Source organism: Symphalangus syndactylus, chromosome 12 (assembly GCF_028878055.3).
Source record: "Symphalangus syndactylus isolate Jambi chromosome 12, NHGRI_mSymSyn1-v2.1_pri, whole genome shotgun sequence".
Classification (NCBI taxonomy): Eukaryota; Metazoa; Chordata; class Mammalia; order Primates; family Hylobatidae; genus Symphalangus; species Symphalangus syndactylus.
In genome coordinates this window covers 90,833,196-90,857,272 of record NC_072441.2, presented here as the reverse complement: position 1 = coordinate 90,857,272, position 24,077 = coordinate 90,833,196, and the positions used below count along the sequence as shown (strand labels likewise).

At 41.3% G+C, this 24,077-nt stretch overlaps 1 protein-coding gene across 5 annotated transcripts in view; it reads right to left on the bottom strand.

Moving 5' to 3' along the window:
* The window catches only part of DDR2 (discoidin domain receptor tyrosine kinase 2), a 166,271-nt gene that overhangs the window by 119,753 nt on the left and 22,441 nt on the right, over positions 1-24,077 (bottom strand). For all 5 annotated transcript variants that reach the window (XM_063627147.1, XM_063627148.1, XM_063627150.1 and 2 more), the window contains exon 2: positions 23,452-23,615. The gene's annotated coding sequence lies outside the window, so the exon portion shown is untranslated. The remainder of the gene's footprint in view (positions 1-23,451; positions 23,616-24,077) is intronic.

Sequence of the window (24,077 nt, the reverse complement as noted above, 5' to 3'; positions counted from 1 at the left end):
ACATAGCTATAAATAATATAAAATGGGAGAGGTAGTATAGAATTGTATATAAAGTAGATGTGAAAGCTGAAAGCTGAGGGAGTTACATTCATATCCAGCAGGTGGGGAAGTGATTTAGAAAGTAGAATAACTTCCTGGATCCCTGAAATCACTGAATGCCCAAAAATCCATAACCACCTCCTCCACATTTTCACTTGTTTCTGCCTGGTTCCCAGGTGAGGGTTGCTTGGGAGGTGCTGTTCAGTTCCAAAATGCTAAATTAAAAGATGGGGATGAGTCACTCAACTTGGGGAATGTAGAAAAGTCAGAAGAAGAAAAGCTAGAAGTCCTCCCTTGCGTCCCCCCACCTATTCATGTAGGAGAGGTTCCTCTGTGCCTCCTCTTTCTCCTGGGCTTATCCATGACAATGAAAAACCCACTGGGAAAAGGCATAAGGAGCCTGAAAAGATCAACTGATTTATCCATGAGTAGAGTATTGCAAATTGTAAGCAGCTATTAGAATCCATTGACAAATAAAATATTAATTGAATGCCAATATGTGCAAAGCAATCTGGAGATATAGGGTACTTGCTCTCTTGACTAAGTCTTCCATAGTAAACCCTCAATAAATTTGAAGTTTTCCAGCAAGTGACAGAGCAGCATTTGGAAGTGGCTCCCTGGGGTAGGAAGCATCCTGCCCGGACCCTTAGGGAGGAAAAGAAAAATGCAGTAGTTTGAGGAAAGCAAAACCTCTATCCTCAACCCACCATGGGCTTGGATCTCAAGTATGCTATTATCGTTTTTCCTCGTGTGCTCCTGGGATCCAGCTCACAGCATCCAAAGCTGGAATCAACCCAAACTGGCCACATCTCGCATAATATTGTTTTTGGTTCACTCTCTGTGATTGGCCAAAACCCCCTGAGCACAGAGGAAACACTGTTTCCTTTTGACCACTTTAAACCCTTTTATTTCTCATAGAAAGGGCATTGACTTTTCCACTATAAAGAAAATAGAAAACTGAGCAACTGAGCGTGGGGCATCACAGGGAAGGGAAGTCTGCAGGGCGTGCTTGTTCGGAGCTCAGGCTTTGAGTTCCTGTTTCAGCTCTCTACTTTCTAGCTGTGTGACTTGGCAGGTTACTTATCCTTAGTGAGCCTCACTTCCGTCATCTGTGGAAGGGGTGGATAATATTTACCTCCTAGGATTTTTTTTAACTCCAGGGACTTCTAAAAACATTGCACATAAAATCGCTGGCTCCCCCAAAGTACTTGGCACTGCGCCTTGCACACAGTAGGTTCTTAAGAAATGGTAACTATTATTGCTGTTGTTTCCAAAATGTGCAAGAGGCAATGATGAGATTTTGCTTTGGAGTCTATCTTTGAGCTTAATAAGCTATAAAAGTGTGCCTATTCTTTTAGTTTGTTCAACAGACATTAGCTGAGAACTTAGCATGTGCCTGAATGAGCTACACTCTGGAGATAAATGATACATAACACATTTTCTCCTCCTTCAGGATTTCACAGCCTAGCAGGGGATAAAGTATTATATAAACTAATAACAACAGTGGTGTGACAATTGTAGAGGAAAGTGCTGTGTGGGCATAAGGAGGGAGCAATTAATTCACTTGGTTGGAAACAGCTTAGTGTGAGTCAGGCTGGAATTACAAGGCTGAGCTGTTCTGCCCATTTCTGCTTGTGACTTGGAGCATGTGACCAGGAGTAAGGCAGAAGTCTTATGAGCCCTTAGACCAAATAGGTAAGTGTTAGACACCATTCTTGACTGTCCACTTGCACTCATGTAAACACACACATGTTCCAATGCACTACCACACACTGCATTCACACACACACACACACTTAAAATCACCTGCATACATGCACATGTACATTCCAACTTAAGCACACACGCAATTTTCAACTCACTTGCCTATAAACACACACACATTTCAATCAGTTACTAGAATGTGACATTCCACTACTTGTCTGTCTTTGGCTGTCTACACTGCTAGGCCAGGCCCAGGACTTCTCTCTGAACTCCAACAATCTCTGAACACCCTTCCTGTCTACACTTTCAGCTCTCTCAAAATGTTCAGTTACCCTTCCTGTCTGTGCTCATGACTTCAGTCTCATTCCCACCAAACCGTCCTCTTTTCTGCAGCCCCAGGGATTTTTCTAAAACTCAACCCAATAGGGTCTCTTTTCTGCTTAAATAAAACTTCATTGACCACTTCTCTACTTCCCATTACTGATCCTCGCATGATACACAAGGCCTTCCATGATCTCACCTGTCCCAACAACTCAGCTGTCTTTCTGCCACTTATATTCACTTATCCGTTTATTAAACAGATATTAGCTAAGTGCCTACAATGTGCAAGTCTTTGAGCTGGGTACATTCTCTTTGAAACACATGCTTTAGCAGGTCTAACAAAGTGTGGTTCCTTGAAAGCCCCAAGCCACCTTCAGGCTACAGGCCTTTTCTCACCTGTTCCTTTTGACTGGTAGACTTGCCATCAACAACGACATGATCAGGACCCTTCCATTTCCTGCCATCGTCCCCTCACAGAATTGAGCACTTGTCCTCTGCAGTCGCTTTCGTCCTGTGGTTGCTGCTGTGCCAGCACCAGAGCCCCTTTCTTCTACTCATCGGCTTACAATTGCATCCCCATCCCCGCTACCCTGTAATCTCTACATTATTCTACATCTCCACCATCCAGCATCATCCCTGGACCATGGGAATCTCTTAGAAAGCACTTTCTGAGCGAAGCAATGTTTCTCCTCTACTTTTTTTTTTTTTTGAGATGGAGTTTCACTCTTGTTGACCAGGCTGGAATGCAATAGCGCGATCTTGGCTCACTGCAACCTCCACCTCCCGAGTCCAAGCTATTCTCCTGCCTCAGCCTCCCTGGTAGTTGAAATTACAGGTGCCTGCCGCAATGCCTGGCTAATTTTTTTTTTGTACTTTTAGTAGAGACAGGGTTTCACTGCGTTGGCCAGGCTGGTCTCAAATTCCTGACCCAGGTGATCCACCCGCCTCAGCCCCCCAAAGTGCTGGGATTACAGGTGTCAGCCACCACGCCCACCCAATGTTTCTCTTCTTATCCAAATCATGAAAACTTAGTTGTGCCATTTTTATCCCTCCCAGTTAAAGAGGTCCTAGAGAGGAAACTCTATATCCAACATTGTAGCAAACAATAAATAATCTCTGTATAGTGCTCTGTACCAGTTGATCTTTATACTAGTAGGTGGCAGAAGTAAGACTCAGGTGCAAATTTCTGACTAAATTGTGTGTCCAAAAGAACAGGTAAAAATAAAACAGAGATTGCTGGTGAAACAGTAAAGCAAAAGGGGTGAGCTGCTCTCACCAAAAGATAAATGTCACACTTTACCAGGTTCACTGATTACCTATGAAAGCAGGTTAATCCTGCTTTGTATTATTAAGCCCTAGGAGGTAGAATTTCTGTTATTCATTCATTAATTCATTCACTCACTCATTCATTCTTCAGTGTATATTACTGAGTACCAAATATATGTGTTAAGTGCTAGGTAATCCTAACACCAAATGTGTTAAGTGCTAGGTAATCCATCCGTGAATTAAGAGCACACGAATTGCTTTTGGTGAGAGCAGACCACCCCTTTTACTTTACTGAACACTCTGCATTGGGATTGCAGCCTGAATTGAGGGAGAGGGAAACAGATTGAAGATAGGTTCTGGAAGGTGAAACGAGTCTTGATGATGGCTCATATGTCGAAGGAATAATCAAGGATGACTCAGCTTGAGTACCTGAATGGATGGTTTTGCCATTTATTGAGTTTGGGAAGAAAAGAAAAGCAATATATTTGGAGGAAAGTAAATCCAGCTTTGAATACAGCAAGTTTAAATTATCTGTAAATCATCCAAGTAGAAATAAGCATTCTGATTGTTATCTAACCTGGAGCTCAGAGATGAGGCCTGAGCTAGAGATATAAATTGGAGGGACAAAAGCATCAAACGGCCTTTAAAGACAAGACTAGAGAGATTACCTAGAGAGACAGTATGTGTAAAAAGGGAAGAAAAAGGGGCCAGGACCCTTACTAAGGCTCTTTCTACTCTACCACACTGCCTTTTTTTGCTTGGATTTATGAGTGGAGGCAAATAGATACACAAGTAAAATGCGTCGGCTGAAATGGACATAGCACGGTCCATGGGGGAAATGCTGGAACTCGTCTGTTTTTTTTTTTGTTTGTTTGGTTTGGTTTGGTTTGGTTTTAACTAAAGTGCTATAGGTGAAGGAAAAAAATGGAGATCTGAATCATTGAGAGTTCTTGAACAACAGATTCTGGCTCTCTCTTGCTTGCTCTCTCTCTCTCTCTCTCACACACACACACACATAATGACAGATGATAATCAGCTACCCATACACAAATGAAAAATACAAACCCCATGAGCCTAAAATGCTTCATCTTCTCATCTTTTAATAGGACACAAGAGAAATAAAAAGCCAGAGTTGCCCTAACATTAGTTCATTCCTCTCCCATGACTCATTAAGCATTGATGTCACCTTAAAATTTTACGATTAAGAGAAATTGGCCCTATGTGAATTAATGGAGCTCTTCCCTGCCCTGGACCCAGCAGGGTCTATCTGACATGAAGCAACACAGTTTATGGGGAATATAAGAGGGTGGTGTTCCCATACCCTTCCTGAACCGGGGCCCCACCTTTGAGAACACCAACTGGCTCCCAAAAGCTGCCCTCTAAGAGGCTCTTTCTGTGCACAAACTTTTTAATGATGTATTAATTTTTCTTGAAAGGTAGGGGAAAGAATTTGGAAGTACATTTGAGCTGATTGTTATATCTACAAAATTAATGTCTTTATGTCTAATTACAGAACTAAAATGGGCAATTAGAGCCCATAATTAAAGAATGTACATAATGATGAAATTACAGTGTGCAATGATTCAGGAAAAATCTTAATTACACTCTGTGAACCTGAAGTTCCTGGCACTATCTCACATTGCTATTTTCATCCCAGAAATCATTTGTATGAGCTCATCTCACAGGTTTTCCATGTCTCTGAGTGGGGATGCTTCATGGGGACAGAGAGGCCCTGAGAATGTGCCCACTGGTAACTTTCACTAAGACCAGTCAGCACAGTCCATCCTCATGAGAATGGCCGCCAGAACATTGAAAAAACCAAAACTGTATCTCATGACTAATGTGATAGAAAGCTGTTCTCTGGGCAGTTTTCAAAAGTTAATCTTTTACCACAACATTATGGGTGGAAATTTGCCTAAGTACTACTTATTTAGACTCACCATCAAAACATTTGGTGAATTAATTAAGAAACAATAAAGTATACATGAATCTATATGTATATATGTGTATACATATATATATTTCGTTTAGTATAAATATGCATATGTGTGTAAATATATAATATATAGTTTTTAAAAGAATATGAAGAAAGACAAGAGCATCATGTATGATGTAGTTTGTGTAGATCCAGGCACTAATTTATGCACTACTTTGCAAAAAACTATTCAGAAATATAACAGGAAAAAGTTAGAAAAGCAGAAAGTCAAGGCACAAGAGGGAAAATGTGGACGACCAGGAGCCAGACGATCTACCTGGACAGAATGCTAAAATTATGTCAGACATTTTTTTATAAGTACTACTTATATGTTGACTCATTTAATCCCCATCGCAACTCCATGAGATAGACACAATTGTTTTATAGATGAAATAATAAAGCACAGAATGGTTAATGATTTGCCAGTTACCAAGCTGGTAAGTGACGGAGCCAGGTTTAGAACACAAGTACCTGGCTGCAGAGCCCAGCAGTGGTCCACTGAAGGCTTTTGAGCAACAGAGTGACACAAGAAGATGTATCAAGAGGACGTGCTCTTGTAGCTCTAAAGAGGATGAACTAAAGTTGAGGGAAAACTGCAAGCATTAAACTATAGCAATTGCCCAGAAAAGTGACCAAGACAGTCTGACCATTAAAACTGACAAACAAGGGGAGGGAGAGATGAGAGACACCGTGGGAATAGACAGGGTAGGGCTGAGTGACTGGTAGGTATGATAGGGAAGGTAGGTCAAAGATGACTATGTTTTTGACCTAAATGACAAAACGAATTGTGATAACATTATCAGAGACAGGAAAGGGAAGGAAGAATACAATGGAAAAGTTGAGTTCTTCACAGATGTTGTGTCTTTGAGATACTGAGGGCTTCCACAAGGAGGCGTCCATCAGGCAGGTAGAGATTCCAGACAAGAGCTTAACTGATCGGGCTAGAAAGGCTAATTAGAAAGGAGACTAGGAAGAGAGAACCAAAGCCAGGGGCAGCCTGACAAGACCAAGGGAGAGAACACAGAGGAGAAGGAAAGGGGAGTCACAGAAAGGACATGACTCCAAAGTAAAAAAGGCAGTAGTTATTAGTCACCGCCTCCCAGGAGCTTCTCAGCCTTCACCTAGAATAACCCCATCTTCCTCTATCATAACTCACACATTTGGGACATGGTAACCCTCAGGAAATGCTAATGATATGATTATTGCTATTTATTAAAATTGCTCAACGGTCAGCTCCAAAGGGCAAGGGTAGCATCTGTCTTGTTCACTGCTGAATCCTGGAAGCCTTGTGCTTAGCCTGGCATTAAATAAATGTCCTGGGCAACGAAGGAGTGAGTAGAGGATTGTAGGAACTGAGCTGATGAGAAGTTGGCAGTAGGAACTCATTCCCAGTCCGGTGCCATTTCTACTGTGCCCCATGACCTTCTCCTCTCCCGACCACTGCCCCCAGCTTCTCACGGGCAGCCCTCACAGCTCAGTAATGAGTTCCCACGTGATAGGTTCACATGTTACAGACCATGCATGTATGTGTGCTGACAGGGTACAAAGAGGCCAAGCCACAGCCACTTTTCCCTTCACAGACCACACCCCTCATTTACTGTGAACCTCCTGGCACATGAAGAAAAGGTTAAATACAGCATTTCAACCACCATAACAAGCATAAAATGTTTACCAGGGCCAAAGGAAAAAGCAGCATCCCACCCTCAGGCCTCCCACCACTTGTACCAGAGTCAAATCTCTGGAATTAGTGTTCTGGCTCCTCAGCTAACGTAACCACTTGCTCCTGGCAAATCAGAGAGAAGCCACTTACCCTTCCAGATCACATGAGCCTCTGGGTATCAACAGACAACAGAAACACTAGCGGTTTGCATTTGGTTAAAGCAACTGAAATCAGAGGCATCAGCAAAGCTGAATTGAGTCAATCGTATCCGAAGTATTTGGGTTTATATTAGCTAAATTATTAATGTCCAGGAGGAAACTAGAGGGCAACAGTTTCTTTTATCATTGTTGTCATGGCTCTTCTGATCTGTCAGCTTGGCTAGGCTGTAGACCCCAGTTACTCAAACATTGATCTAGGTGTTGCTGTGAAGGTGTTCTGTAGATTGATTAAAATCCATCATGGGTTGACTTTACGTGAGGAAGATCATCCTAGGTAACCTGAACAAGCCTGATTCAGCCAATTGCAAAGCCTTAAAATGGAGAGCTGTGCCGGGCACAATGGCTCACGCCTGTAATCCCAGTACCTTGGGAGGCCAAGGCGGGCAGATCACGAGGTCAGGAGTTCCAAACCAGCCTGGCCAACATGGTGAAGCCCCGTCTCTACTAAAAATACAAAAGTTAGCCAGGCATGGTGATGCATGCCTGTAATCCCAGCTACTGGGGAGGCTGAGGCAGGAGAATTGCTTGAACCTAGGAGGCAGAGGTCGCAGTGAGCCAAGATCGTGCCACTGCACTCCAGCCTGGGCGACAGAGCAAGACTCTGTCTCAAAAAACAAACAAACAAACAAAACAAATGTTTACAAAGCAAATCATCTATATAAACAAAATTACAGGGAGAACTTAAACCTTTTTAACCTTTAGAAAGCAAACTATTTTCAGGAATTTTAAAAACGTGTTATTAGTTGAAAATGTATATAGCAGCAATGATAAAGTTCCCAATTTCTCTGTTCATCACAGCAGGGCCCTTCACTTTGTGCTAGCAGGGCTTGCTGGCCATGCTTCTCTGTTAACATTAATGCACTCATTGAGAAAATAGCCCAGTTACAGAAAGATACAGCTGTCTCTCTTTAAATGGGCTGGTGACTCCTGACCAAAAGCAGGAAAAATAATATGGAGAACATTTCAAGCCCAAATAAACAGAATACCAATTCTAAGGAAGAATTACTGTATTCATAAATTAAATAATTCACATAAAGGGATCAATTCTTCTGTCTAGCACATAAGCACTTCATAAATATTAGCCATTATGATTGAATTGTGAATTGAGTACACATTTATTGATTAGTAATTAGGATTGGCGATACAATAATTAAAATAACTAATGTTATTGTTGCTGATACAATTAAGTATACCTACACACGCATGTTTATAACAAAAGTGTTCACTAAAAAGCCATGCAACATTCAAATTTTTGGACTTGACTGTGATGTGTTTGGAAAATGGGAGAAAATAGATTTGATTCCCATTTACGTCTCAACTTACTTAAAATTCTAATGGTATTCGATCATCTCCATTGTTTCATAGCCTTTGAACAGTCTTCAGAAGCATAACAGCCATATTTCATAAATTAAAAATCAGAATACTGCATTTTACAAACAACATTTTTCCCCAGTTGGTGAATTTTTGTGAAAAATATCTAAAAGTTGTTATATTCAGTTATAGTAATAATTTAATAAGTTGCTTATATTGAAAAGAATAAAATAATAACAAAAGGAATATAAAATTTAGTAAAAATATTTCCAGTCACTATTGTTTGCATGTTTGAAATCAGAACTACCCTTAAAAATCCTGCATGTATTTGTCACCATGTGACATGAGCAAAGGTTATAATATTTGCACCCCAAAGGAACTAAAGTACATTTCCTTAAATATTTTCTTAGGTATTTAAATCATGTCAGGAGTCTGCCCCTGACTCCGCTGCCAGATTCCTGTGAATGGATAATGTTTCTGCTGCACCTAAGTCAAATCTCTCCCCATCCCCACCTATTTAATAGCATGGTGGGTTGAATTGTGTCCAAGAAAGATATCTTAGACGCAATTGTGTCCAAGAAATATATCTTTAACAGTGTGGTGGGTTGAATCGTGTCCAAGAAAGACCCTATTTCCAAATAAGGAACCAAAGAGTTAAGGTTACATTCATAGGTAACCTTAGGAATGTAACCTTATTTGAAACTAGGGTCTTTGCAGATGTTATCAAGTTAAAATGAGGTTATCTGAGCCGGGCGCGGTGGCTCACGCCTGTAATCCCAGCACTTTGGGAGGCTGAGGCGGGTGGATCACGAGGTCAGGAGATCAAGACCACGGTGAAACCCCGTCTCTACTAAAAATACAAAAAAATTAGCCGGGCGTGGTGGCGGGCGCCTGTAGTCCCAGCTACTCGGAGAGGCTGAGGCAGGAGAATGGCGTGAACCCGGGAGGCGGAGCTTGCAGTGAGCCGAGATTGCGCCACTGCACTGCAGCCTGGGTGACAGAGCAAGACTCCGTCTCAAAAAAAAAAAAAAAAAATGAGGTTATCTGGATTGGGATGTCACCCAATGACTAGCATCTGAGGGAAAGGAGAAAAAGATGTGGACACAGAGACAGAGAGACATACACAAGGAAGAGTATGTAAACATCAAGGCAGAGACTGGAATGATTGCAAGAGCCATCAAAAATTAGATGTCAAAGAAAGATGCTCCTCTAGAACCTTCAGAGGGAATATGGCCCTGCTGACACCTTGATCTTGGACTTCCAGCCTCCAGAACTGTGAGACAATCAATGTCTGTTGTCCTAAGCCACCCAGTTTGTGATCACTTGTTACAGTAACCCCACGAAACCCATAAAAGCAATCAGATCCATTATGCCTTTTCTTCAGAAGTATTTTTCCCATCAATCACAAGCTAAGGTCTAATGTGTCTAACATTCACAAGCCTAACCAGGGTTTTTGCATCAAAGAATTAGCCTGGATCTCCCCTGCCATGGTACGTTTACTTCCAGTGGCTTTCCAATAAAATTGTATTTACAAACAGACTGCTGGCCCACAGGCTGTCATTTGCCAACTTGATTTTTTTCAATATTGAATTAAAATTTTATTCATCTTGATAGCTGAGTTTTTGGCATCCCCTTAAAGTTTGTACTCCAGAGGAGTGCTTCATTGCCTCACCCTACTACTGGCCTTATCCCTCCAAATTCTTCCCCCACTTCCCCCACCTCGCTTTATCCATTAGTTTGCATTTTTCCAGGCTGAATTGTTCCCTTTCTTTCCAGCCTCTCTCCAATGCTCTGAGTAATAATTCTTGGTCTCCAGTGACTCTGACAATTGACTGCATCTGCAAATTTTAATAACAGCTAATATTTCCTGCAGATAATTGAGGAAGGTGTCAATTAAGGCCAATCCTAACCAGATGCCGACTGGCCTTCCCTAGACACTTCCGTTGAGGGAGAGGGGTAGTGTCATTGTCGGGGTTGTGGGGGTGTCCTTTGTCATTCTCCTGCCTCATTTATGCAATCTAAGCCATCCTAATCATTTGGATATCATAATGAGAACATTGCATAAAAGATGGTAACTAGTTAAAGGACAGCTCATCTTATGCTGGTCCCTCACTCACCACCAGTGCGTTTCTTCCAAATAATATCCTTTAAATATGTTTGGCCTTGAGTTTCTTGTTTGCAGGTGTGTGTTTGTTCTTTTCTACAATTTAGTGTGACTGCCTGCTCCCTGATCCACGCTTCTCTGCCTGGTTGTAAAGGTTCCCTGTTGACTTGTGCTTTATTGCAGTGTGACAAAAAGAGCTCTGGACAAAAATTCAAGCCACTGGGAAACACAGGTTCTGCCATAGCCCCTCTGTGTGGGTCTCTGGCCAAGCCACTTGCCCCCTTTAGCCCTCCCTTTTCTTCATCTGTAACACAGAATAACAATTTCTGTCCTTTCTTCTTGTGGTGGTTATGAGTAAAGAGAATAATAAGTGTTCAAGTGCCTTATTACTAAAGTAAGTACTGTACAAAAGTTTACAGATATAGATGTACAAGGAAGACCCTTGCATTATTGTTTGTAATCACAAAACACTGGAACTAGGGGACTGGCAGCAAAATATGGTATATTCAAACAACAAATGATTCTGCCATCATTCAAAAATAATTGACTTGGAGATAGATAGATGATTGATAGATAGACTTATATGAATAGTTCCATTTTGAAAATGGTATGTGTGTATATATATCTCCATCCAAAGTTGCATGAATATATATATATATTCATGAGTTTACATATATCTTAAATAATTATAAATATATATATATATCCATGAAACTTTGGAAAAATGTCAAGAAGGATAAACATCAAACTTAAATGTTAAGAAAAGTAGTTATCTCTGGGGAATTAGAAAAGTTGGCTGGGAAGAGAAATTTTACTTCTTATTTTATATAATTCTTAAGTGGTGAGATTTGAGGTTAGTACAACTTAATGATTTTCAGGTTTTTAATTTTTAAAAAATGCAGAAAAAATAAAGTGCTACATAAATGCCAGATATTCAGCTGCAACCATGTGCCTGATTTTACATACATGCTCCTTATGGTACACATTTTTAATCACTAACCCTCCCCCTTTCCCCCACACACATTGTTTCAACAGCTGGGGAAATTAATCCCACAGTGATACAGAGGTTTACTCAAGATTACATAACTAGTAAGTCAGAGCAATGATCCATCATCCACTTTGACTATAACTCTGCATACTCTTTCTGGAGTTCACACTGACCCATTGCCATCAAAGCTACGCCTGTCCTTCATTTGCTCATTCATTCATTCCACAAATACTTACTGAATGTCTACCCTGTGTTTAGCACCATACTTGGTCCCAGCAAGAGCTGCACAGATGAACAAGGCAAGCTTTCTGCCCTTAAGCACTTCAAAATCTTTTGTGCTGCTAATAAAAAACAGAAGGAAAAAGAATGCGAGAGAGAGAATGAGAGAGAGAGGACAGTAAACAGTTGGGAACTGTCCATCTGACCTGGCTCCTCTTGAGTTGAGTCAGAAGATGACTGTGATCACCTCCTTCTAACAGTGCCCTTTGTGCTGGAACATGGCAAAGATGCTCTTGGCATTTTGGTACACAGTTTCTCAACCCCCTTCATGGTTTTTGTCCAACATGGACATATGGGTCATGAAAAGAAAAAAGGGGAGCAATGCATTTGTAGAAATTTGAAGGAAGAAAAGGGCTCTGGTCATGTTAGGAGTTATTCAAGAGACGAAGTTTAAACCAATTTACAATGGCTAAAAATGGAAAAAAATCCTCTGACTCAAAATAAAGAAACATAGACTTACTGTGGGCCTGTGTGTGATTTTTCTTAGGATTTTCAGAAATATCATAAATAGTCTACATATCCTTCTCCTCTTATGTATCTGGGGATCACAGATTGGAGTGTATTGATTAACAGACCATAAACAAAGGATTTAGAGAAGTGTTCACCTTTATCTCTAAAGCTCACTTAAGTAGATTTTTTCCTCCCCATGGAGTTGACTTTTTATTCAAATGATATTATCTGTTATATCTTTGACATGTGCCATAGTTTTGATAAAAGGCAGCATGTATGAGTGGCAAAAAAAAAAATCATACATGCAAGTCCCTGTTAATCAGAATCACTGAGGACAGCATTATAAAGGAAATGGGACATGAGCTAGGAAGGGTTGAATTTGACAGTGGGGTGGGCAGGGGCCACTTAAGATGCAGTGGGAACCTGAGACAAGGTGCAGGCAGATGAATGAACACACCTAGGGCCATGAGGGAACAAGGTTCACTCAGCTGTAGCACTGCAAAGAATGTTGGCAACCATCTACTACACAGTCCCTTGTTTTACAGGTGTTCCATCTGAGATCTAGAGGGTGAACTAACTGCCTGGTCAAAATTACACAGCAGTACCAAACTGCTTATGTTAAAAGACGCTCCCAGTCCACTTTATGATGTTTAATGCATGCTCTGTGAACATTCTGTCCCCAGGAACAAGTAGAGTTTCAGAAAAGGGAGGTTATGGACACGTACAAGAAATAGGAAGTCTGAAAAGGTTTTTGATTTGTGTAGAAAATATACGTAGGAAACTAAGGGAAGTGAAATTGGGAAGATCAATTGGGATTTGACTTTGAAAGACCTTGAATGTCAAACCAATTCTGTATATGTAACAGAGAACTACTCCATATGTTCGAGCAGAGCTCAAATAGAAAACTTACCATTTTTTATTCCCAGGAACAAGACTAACATATGAAAATAGCTAAGAGCAAGGAAAGATATTCCCAAGAGTAAAAAAATTCTCAGAATCCCAGAGAAATAAGGAAATTACCTAGGTTTTTTTATGCATTCTCTCAACAAATATTCCTTTACAATATCTTCCCTTTAAAAAAATATGTAACTCATTTCTTTTTCCGATGAAAAAGTGATGCATGCTCATTTATGACTTTTCAATTGCATAAGGAAACAAAAATGGTCCCATAATTCCCTAACCTAAAAGCCATCATAGTTAACATTTTGGTATATTTTCATTAGATTTTTTTTTCTATGAACTTTTACATCATTGATTGTATATCTTTATATTACATTGTGACTTTTATCTTGATTTAATATAATATCATAAATACCTTCTTGTGTTATCTAAAACTCTCAAAACCCAAAGGCTTATAACTTATATATTTAACCATATACTCGAGGCTCATCATTTAGGGTTTTTTAGTACATAATTCTATAATTATTTTGTGTATAATCTTTGTGTACAGATTTTGTCCTTTTCAGGGTATTCCTTAGAGTACATTCATAAAACTAAAGTTCCTAAGTCAAATATTATGGAAAATTTTTAAGGATATTCACATATCTTATCTAATTGGTTTCTATTTCTGATTATTTAATAGGTAAAAAATATACATACAATTCTGGAGTTAGGAAGAATTACTAGAGTTTTTATTGAATGAAAATAGTTTTTCCTTTCCTGTTTTAATATCTTTTCTGTAATTAGTAAATATTTAATATTCGGGCAAAAAAAGTCTTCATAAAATTAGTTTGTAGCAAAATAAAAGTCCAGATTAAATTGAATGTCTACTCAGCCCTTCCCCGCATTTTGTACTGTTGCTTTCTCCTGTCTTCTGATAGTACTCCAGCCCCCTTCCTTTTCTCACTCCTGTCCTCCCCCAGCCTCTCAGACTCTTGGATATTTTCAGTTCTGTGATTTATTAGGGGGTTTCCATTTTGCATTTCCAAGTACAGGGCTCAAGCCCACGTGCTGAGGCTTCTGCATCCTTCCCCAGGACTTTGAAAAGTAAAGTTTTGCAACAAAAAGATTAATGGTGCTTTCCTGATTTTCACGGCCTGTGTGTTTCTCATTATCTTCCCTTGGACGCAATCACTGGCTTTTGTTCCGAAGCCACATGAGGCTAGACATTGGTCTTCCCAGAGCAGGGAGACTTCTCTAGGACTAATACTAGGGAGAAAGCTGAGTCACCAGCCTCTTGTGTAGTCAAGTCCCCTCCACTCCATTCTGCTTGGCATGATTCTGCCGCAGCCTCCTTCACTGCCCACCTGCTGTTATCCTGGCCCTCCTAATAAGCCTCTCCACCCTCAACTTCTTTCCCTTCTAGTATTTTTCATACATTACAGCAAGATCAAGTTTTCTCACAGCAAAATTCATATCATTTTACAACTCTGCTCAAATATCTGCAGCAGTTCTTTGTTACTTACATGGAAAGGAAAATCCAATATTTTGCAACGAATCCATACATATTTATTTATTGAGTTGACGTGAGATAGGGGACCCCCTCCAGCAAGCTCTATAGGTTTTTTAATGGGTAGCCAGAGCATTAAGCACTATGGAATCTGTACAACAAGCTCTATGTCTAGTTTGTGAGCTAAAACAGTCACATGAAATGTGAAATGACTCAGCCCTGCATATTTGATGGCCAGATGTCACACTCAACATTTTTCAAACTCAACTCACTCTCTTCTCCCTAATCTATGTTTTCAATCTAATGGTTCCATTATTCAGGTTCTCAAGAAAAGACACATACAGGCCAGGGATACTGGGAGATTTCGGGGGCAGGAGACTTTGGCCTTGCAATGCCAATTGAAATTCAATTATTACATATTCACTTTCTTAGTTGTGCTTAGGGTGAATAAAGAGGCAACGAAATTAATAAAACATATCCCCATTGTTATGAGTATATAATCTAATGGCAGAGACATAGAGCTTGCTAGAAAGCATCCTCTGTCCCGTGTCAACCCCACACACCCAAACTGTGCCTTAGAAGCTGAAGTCTCCAGATCCCCCTCGTTCAGTTATTCAGTTTAGAAAAAGTGGACTAGGACACCTCCACATACTTTCTTGATTCTCTTCTACTTGCTTTCTACTGAATCCCAATCAATCCAGATACTAGAACAACTATTAGTATTTGCAAGCACTTCATATTTATAAAACACTCATTCAAACATTATCTGATTTGATCTTCACAAAAAACTCACAAGGCACGTTTTTATCACCTTCATTTTACAGATGAGAAACACATGCTTTAGGGAAATTAAGCCACACAACTAGGTTCTTTTCAGTGCAATAAACATATGTCTAATTTCTAATATATGTCAGGCACTAAGGGTAAATAAGTATGTGAAATGAAGCTCTTTTCTATCAATGACTTTACAATCTGGAGAGAGAGACAGACTCCAAATGGATAATTTCCACATAACGTGGTATGAGAACAGACGGTGTAGAAGTTGTTGCAAAAGCAGAGAAGTAGGCCGGGCGCGGTGGCTCACGCTTGTAATCCCAGCACTTTGGGAGGCCGAGGCGGGCGGATCACGAGGTCAGGAGATCGAGACCACGGTGATAACCCCGTCTCTACTAAAAATACAAAAAAATTAGCCAGGCGTGGTGGCGGGCGCCTGTAGTCCCAGCTACTTGGAGAGGCTGAGGCAGGAGAATGGCGTGAACCCGGGAGGCAGAGCTTGCAGTGAGCCGAGATTGCACCACTGCACTCCAGCCTGGGCGACAGAGCGAGACTCCGTCTCAAAAAAAAAAAAAAAAAAAAAAAAAGCAGAGAAGTAAATGTCCAACCTAACCTGCAGACTCAGGGAAGGAAGCTGGGGTGGTTATGTCACCTGGATGGAAACTTGAACGAGGTGTCAGTTAGCTTACAGATCAAGAAAATAGAATTTGAACTCAGATGTGTCTGACTCTCCAGTTCATGTTTTTCCTGACATCCTGTTACACAATAGGTTTTCAATGGATATTCACTGAGTGAATGAATGAATGAGTGAATGAATGAATGAATGAATACATTATACTTCTTCCAATGAAGAGAATGTCTAAAATATCAGCCCAAATAGTAACTTTGGCTTTAAAACCTTCACATTCTGACCAGCTAAGCTAATCAGCTCTGCATCTTAGGGAATTCCAGGAGGGCTTCCAAGAAACAAGGTTTAACATAAGGGGCTCTAATTCACCCCCACAATCTTTAATTGGTTGAAGTCAAGGTAGACTCTAGAATTAAGGAGAAGACTCTCCACTTATGTTTACCCGGCCTCTTCATAAACCCTTTTAGTGTCCTGGACTATGCAGACAAAGGGAAAAGGAACTAAGTAAGAATAAAGCTTCTGGAGCTACAGTAAAGATTCCCACAGAATCTCACCCTAAACCTCTTTGGCCCCAGATAACTCTGGATGAGGAAAAAGAATCTCAATTCTCCTACACCCACCTCCTCTGAAATCTGGTTCTGGAAAGAAAACCAAGATCTCCAAGACTTGCAGAGCAGAGCAGAGTGCCCACATCCTCCAGTGATTACACGGGTCCCACTTCCCGCCTCCCACAACCTCCGGCTTCACTGTGTTTGTGGAGCAGATGCCTCCATGCCAGCTTCTCTTCTGTATTTCCTGATCCTTGGCCTAAGTCTCTGCCTTCTGTCTCTGTATGCTTGGCGTACACACGCAGCTATTCTTGGAGCTTGTATGTGCCATCATTTCACAATTCAAAAACCCAAATAAGAGACAGGTGGTGGGATTCTCCAAGGGAATTAAAAGAAGGACTCCAAGCCCATACAGTCTGCCCAGTGAACAGCCCAGAGTGTGGCCAAAACCAACGCTACCTTTTTAGGAGTAAAATGTGTATTATAACCAACTTGTACAAGGCTTTTTATTTCCTTGGTCCCAGATATATTTTTACTCAGAATTTCCTTTTGATTCCAATTCTTGGGGAAAGTCAAACTTGTGTTGAACAATTAATGAAATCAATTGTGGAGGAGAGAGTCAGCTCAATAAAATTACATAAAATTATAACCATTTCTTTGAGGAGGGACATAGTAAATGGATTTTGGAAAGTCACAGGCTCTGTGGTACCATTATCCAGACCAATTTTAGGCTCAAGACCCTTTGTGGGTTGCTTGGGAATTACGGTTTATGGTTCAACTTCTCCATGAGTAGCCATGGATTCAGATGGGCTTGCAAAGTTTGCCACTGGGGCAAGAGAGTATAGCTCATTCTTTAAGGAAATATTTAGAGTCACTCACATAAGCTAGGGTCAGCAAACTGTTTTCTGTAAAGTCCCAGATAGTAAATACTTTTGGCTTTGTGGGTCATACAGTCTCTTTTACAACTATTCAACTCAGTCAATACAGCACAAAAGAAGCCACAGATAATATGTAAATACATGAGCGTCACTGTGATCTAATAAAACTTTATTTGCAAAAAGAGGTGGCAGGCTGGATGCCACCAGCAGGCCACAGTTTTCCAACTCCTATCATAAACCATCTGTTCTGTGCAGGAGTGTCACTCTCAGGAGGGAAGATGTCCGGTGACATCTCTAGAAAGGAAGTTGCTGCTTTGAAGTGAGAAAACTTTAAGTTCTGGTTGTGTTATCATTACCTAAGTAATTGAGTGTCAGAACTTGCATTTAACATGATCCCTAGGTGATGTGTATACATTACATCTGGAGACCAGCAACTCTCAAAGGCCAATCAAATTACAGATTCTGATTTAGTCTGAGGTCTTAGATCCTGCATTTTTAACAAGCTCTTTGATGATGCCAATGCTCTCACTAGATGATATTTCAGATAGTAAAGATCTATTTTAGACCATTTTCTACAAGACTTAATACTGGAGCAGAACACAAGCACAGGGGGGTCCCAACTGCCCACCGCCACCTACCTCCTCTACCCCCAAACAAAATAATGCCTGATAAATACTATGCTAAATGTTATACAAAAGTGAAAATGTTTGACAGAGACTCAGACCTTACCTAGAGGGGATTGTGGATTTTTGAGTGTGAAAAAAAATTTAATGTCTCTTATAAGACAATTAGATATCAGTGAGAAATCCTGAAACATGCTATAAAAGTCTAGAAAAGAGACTCCAAACCCTTCTCATCCATCATAAATGGAGAAACCAGGAGTTCTGTGCCCTAAAAAACAGGAAGTTTGAGTAAGTTCAAGCTCAGGAAGCAATTCAATGAACACTGCCAGCAAGAAATACTTAACAACATTGTTCCTGCAGCCCACAATTTGGGGCTAAAATATGTAGTATAATACAAAAAATCACAAAGAAATGAGAATTGAAACAATGAAAATAAGATTCTACCTAGCAGCCCAAATCTGCTCTGACAGTAATAGAGTTTGTGGCTAACCCTTAAATCTACTCTTATAAGCTATAATGATCAAAGCAAAAACAAGAAGTTGAGACCTTAGAAAATCCTTGCTCCAAGCGTCTCATGCATATATATTTTTACGTTTTCCAAATGGTTCATTGTTATGACACCTTTAATCTTATTCAGGACTGCACTCGCACTCAGCGAGAGGGACATCAGAAATGAGCATCTCTAACAGTAAAGTCATCCTTCCCTGCTAGAGCACGTAAAACGCACGTGCTGAATCCCCAAAATGGTGTCCAGACTGTCCAGATGTCTTAGCCCAGCCAACAGTCGGGGCTCTCCACAGTCTGGCAAGTGTCCTCCTTTCCAGTGTTATCTTCCACCACTCCTCAACCCAATCCTCTGCCCCAAGTAGATGGCCGTTTCCTGCCTCCCCTGCACTCCACATGCCCAGCACAGTCCGTGTTCGCTAGATCACTCTGGGTCCTCATTGCCTAGGTCAGCTCCAAGGATAATGACCCACATCTTTCCTTCTGCATATCAAATTCCTTCCTAGCCCCCAAGGCTTAGCTCAAGCTCCACACCCTCCGTATTCAAAGCATGTATTCCTTGAACATCCCAGCTACAAGTGTCCTTTCCCTCCTTCAACCATTTGTCATGGTCCTGACTCATGCTTACCTCCTTGAGAGTAATTCTCTTTTTTGTTCCTTTCCTTTCCTATTAGCCCATGAGAAACCGAGGCCGGAGTTATCTCTTATTTATATTTGTATCCCTTCAAACTACTTCCAGAGCCCCTTACACATCACAAGTGCTCAATAAACTTTGTTACCCTTTTGGTAAATAAAAATATTGTCCACAGTTCATGAATCCCATGAACAAATAAGAGCATTGTTATTCTCTAGACTGCTCTCCTCCTCCCCAGTTCTTTCTTCATGTTACTGAAGTCTGCTCTCAGCTTATGCTTTTCAGAATGTTTCTGGAGCCCTGTTTACCTAGAATTGTCCATGTCAGCCCTTGGTTCCTCCCCTCCATTCCTCTTTGAAGAACTTTTATTTATTTATTTTTTTGAGATAGGGTCTCATTCTGTCACCCAGGCTGGAGTGCAATGATGTGAACAGGGCTTACCATGCCTCAACCTCCCAGGCTCAAACCATTCTTCAGCCTCAGCCTCCCCAGTAGCTGGAACCACAGGCAGGCACCATCATACCTGGCATTTTTTTTTTTTTTTTTTTTGTACAGACAAGTTCTTGCCACGTTGCCCAAGCTGGTCTCCAACCTGGCTCAAGTGATCCTTCCTCCTCGGCCTCCCAAAGTGCTGGGACTACGGACATGAGCCATCGAGCGGCCTGAAGAGCTTCTCTCCTCAGTTTCTGCTAGGCTCTCTCCCTCTCTGGTGGAGGGACATCCACAGCAGCTGTAGATTCTCTGGTTAGTTGAACACTGATCCTGAGCTTGCCTTTCTAAAATAATCCTGGCACAGCCATCGTCCCAAATTTCAGACATTGAGGTTTATGCAGCAACATGATCACAGAGTTTTGTTTACTTCAGCTGCAATCCATTCTGTGACAAGCAGACATTTCCAGGTGTGTTCCTGTCACAGCTAGACCACCATCCTCACTGCCACTCCCACCTCCAACGCCCCAGGCTGCCCTGTCTTCATGCCCTGGAAAGCGTGCACAGCAGAACGCATAAAACCAGAACCTCCGACCAGAGACTTGCGAGAAACACACCATTCCTAGGCCACTTGCTATGGAAAAAAGACAGTTTCTAACTAATGAAGACTAAGTCATAATTGGAAATGCAGGCTTTTCCCTTTCAAGGAGAAATTAATGTTGGCAGAGCTGCTCTTTTGAGCTGCCCTCCAGTGATTTTTGGAAGAGCCATTTTAGAAGAGAGAAGGAAAGGAAGACAGTGTGAATGGCAAATGGAGAGAAGAAAATGGAGAAAGAGAAGGCGATGGAAAGAGAAAACAGAACAGGAGGGAGACAGGGGATGGGGCGGAAGGGAGAGGGAGAGAATAAGAGAAAAAGAGAAGGGAGCAGATTGGGGAGTGGGGAGGGGAAGGGAAGAAGGGGAGGAGAAGGGAAAAGAGGAAGGAGAAGGTGGAGGAAGACTGACTGGGGGTACCACCACTGGATCTCATAAGCACGGGGCCGTCAGTGCTGCAGTGGTCTTGACTTCTCCCTCTGGGAACTCTAACATCCACTAGGGGACAGGCCCCCCACAGCTGGTTAGAAATACTCAGTGCTGGCCGGGCGCGGTGGCTCACGCTTGTAATCCCAGCACTTTGGGAGGCCGAGGGGGGCGGATCACGAGGTCAGGAGATCGAGACCACGGTGAAACCCTGTCTCTACTAAAAATACAAAAAAAAATAAGCCGGGCGTGGTGGCGGGCGCCTGTAGTCCCAGCTACTCGGAGACGCTGAGGCAGGAGAATGGCGTGAACCCGGGAGGCGGAGCTTGCAGTGAGCCAAGATTGCGCCACTGCACTCCAGCCTGGGCGACAGAGCAAGACTCCGTCTCAAAAAAAAAAAAAAAAAGAAATACTCAGTGCTACAAAATCTGTGTCAGAATTCCCTAGCCCCAGACAACTGAACAGAATTCAGGAGTTCAATCTGCAAAGGCTGTTGTTACCCTTCTGCTCTCAGTATCCATTAAAGAGGCAAGATCTTTGAAAAGCAGGTGGCCACCCACCCAGAGTATACCTTATGTTCCAGATTACCTATTAATAACTTCTCCTGTCCTCACTAGTTCTCCAGATTGGATGCTGAATTATTTGGTCTCCCTATTAATAAGACACACAAGAAACTAAAACTTAGTAAATCTCTAAACAGATTGAAATACTTAGTCTGATCATTCCCAGAAAGAGAATGAGCCTGAATTGGTGACCAGAAGGACTCTTCCTGGAGGAGCCAAGATGTTTGAGATAGTTCCAGGGATAATATGACAGGGGAGGTGGAGGAGTGCACCAAAATCAGGCTTCACAGGACAAGGCTATATATAGCACATGCCTTCAATGTTCTAATAATAATTTATGGAAATCATTATTTAAGATTGGTGGCCAGGCATGGTGGCTCATGCCTGTAATCCCAGCACTCTAGGAGGCCACGGTGGTAGTATTGCTTGAGCTCAGGAGTTCAAGACCAGCCTGGGCAACATAGTGAGACCCCCATCTCCACAAAAAATACAAAGTGGTGGTGTGTGCCTGTATTTCCAGCTACTTGGGTGGCTGAGGTGGGAGGATCATTTGAGCCTGGAGGCAGAGGTTGCAGTGAGCCAAGACTGCACAAGATTGCACTGCTACCCTCCAGCCTGGGTGACAGAGCAAGACCCTGTTTAAAAAAAAAAAAAAAAAAAAAAAAAAAAAAAAAAAAAAAAAAAACTCTAGTGGCAGGGAAAGAAAAGACCACAGTGATAGTTTCTGAAAGGTAAAGCAGAACAAATCATAGATAAATAATGTTTGAAAAATCTCATGTAATAGAGAAATCCTATAATAATTTCTGGTTGGTGGTGAAGCATAGCAACGAATTATTCGTTCTAAAATATACACTGTGAAGGCTCAAGCTAAGACCTCTTGACTCTCCCATACCAAGAGTCTATCATAAGGAAGGAAAAGAGTAAGGAAAGGAGGGAGGAAGGAAGAAAGGGAGGGAGGAAGAAAAGGCAAATTTCAAGGCAATCTGTGGGAAGAAGGAAACCTAAGACATTAAACTCTGAAGTGAATTATTACCACCAGGAAGCTAAAGAGCAACGAGGCATTCCCTAGATAATAAACAGAAAGGAGGGGATAATCCAAAAAGCATCTTGACAGGGAGAAGAAATCTTCTGGGAAATGTAAGAAAATACCACTTTAGCCCCACCCTTATCCCAATAATCATTCACATTATTTACTCACTCATTCATTCATTCATTCAGCACACATTCCAGAAGCTGTGCAGAATACAGTAAAGCCTAAGTTGAATCTGAGGGCTCTCACTGAGCATCCTCCATGTGTCAGATCCTCTGCTAGATGCTAGAGGCACAGGCATGAAGGAGATATGGAGCTCCAGGCTGGGAAGGTCTCAGACACAATCTAGAAATTGCTACAGTTCTAGATCCTCAGTGGGATTTTAGCCTGCCAAAGGATGAACTGAGAAGTCCCATTCAGACCAAAATTCACCTGCAGCAGACCACCTTGATATGTGGAAATGGTTTCCTAATAAAAGTTCTGCAATATAGCATGCTTCTCTTTTTGCCTTGAGTCCCAGCTAAGCACTGTACGAATCTGCAATCAGTATGCCTGGGCTAGGTTTTCTTACATTTAATTCCCCCAAAACATAATTACAGGACTCTTGTACTATTATCCTGGTTGTAGTGCTTCTATTAAGTATTGTTTTACTCTAAATCACCTCAAATTATTCCTAGAAGAAAACAACTTATAAAATAATTGTTAAAAATAAAAAATAAAAACAAATTGTAATATTAGAAAACATGGATTGATGCAGGAACCCTACAGATTCCAGTAGGTCCTATAAGGGCAGAGAAGTCCCAGAAAGAGGCCAGATACCCCGGCTCACTCAAAACTGAGGAAGACATTCTAGGCCAGGACACTCCAAAACTGTCCTCTAATCTAGAGCTGGTCACAACCAAATCAATGGAAGTGAAAATGAGTTAATTGACAGTCCACATCAGATTTCCTATATAGTCAAATACATTGTCTCCTCATCTGATAGCAGCTCTAGGCACAGAAACCAAGTGTTCAACTTTGCCTGTGATACCAGGCAGGATAAGTGAGGGGATTCAATGTGAGCCACACTACTCCCAATCTCGTGGTAACAGAGCCTCAGTGACTGGACCTACTTACATCAGTGGGTGCAGAGCATTCTCTGTGGAGCAGGATCCTCAAAAACAGCTGGCCTCTGCTTCTCTTCAATTATTTCAGCTTCTTTAGAATAATTCAAGCCACAAATCTTGGAACTTTCTAGAGCATTGAACCCCAGGCAATTTGTAGGTCTCCCTTGATGGAGGCTGGGAAAAAGAGAAAGCAATATTTTATTACAGACTTCAGTTCCATTCACATTTCTTTCCTCTTTGGCACTCCTGTTCAGTGCTGTGCAACAGAAACCTTCCAAGCACACCAGGCACTGAAGGAACTGGATGTATCCCAGAGGATCTCAGAGGGATGTTGTTTATACCTAAACTGATATTTGCCCAGTTAAGAAATTAAAACTGAGAATTTGAAATTTATTGTGTATTAACTCATTAAATAATAGTAATTTTATTGAATAATAATTATTATAAAAATAACTTTATCTTCAAAATTGTTATAAAAATAACTTTATCTTCAAAATGAGAAGAATGACATCATTTTACATGCTTTAAAATCTCTTAAATATTTGGCTTGACCAGACACAGTTGGATTATCGTATCTGCTTCTGGATTCAATGTGTTGCAATGGCACATGTCACTGAGCCTCTGGAAAACTCCACC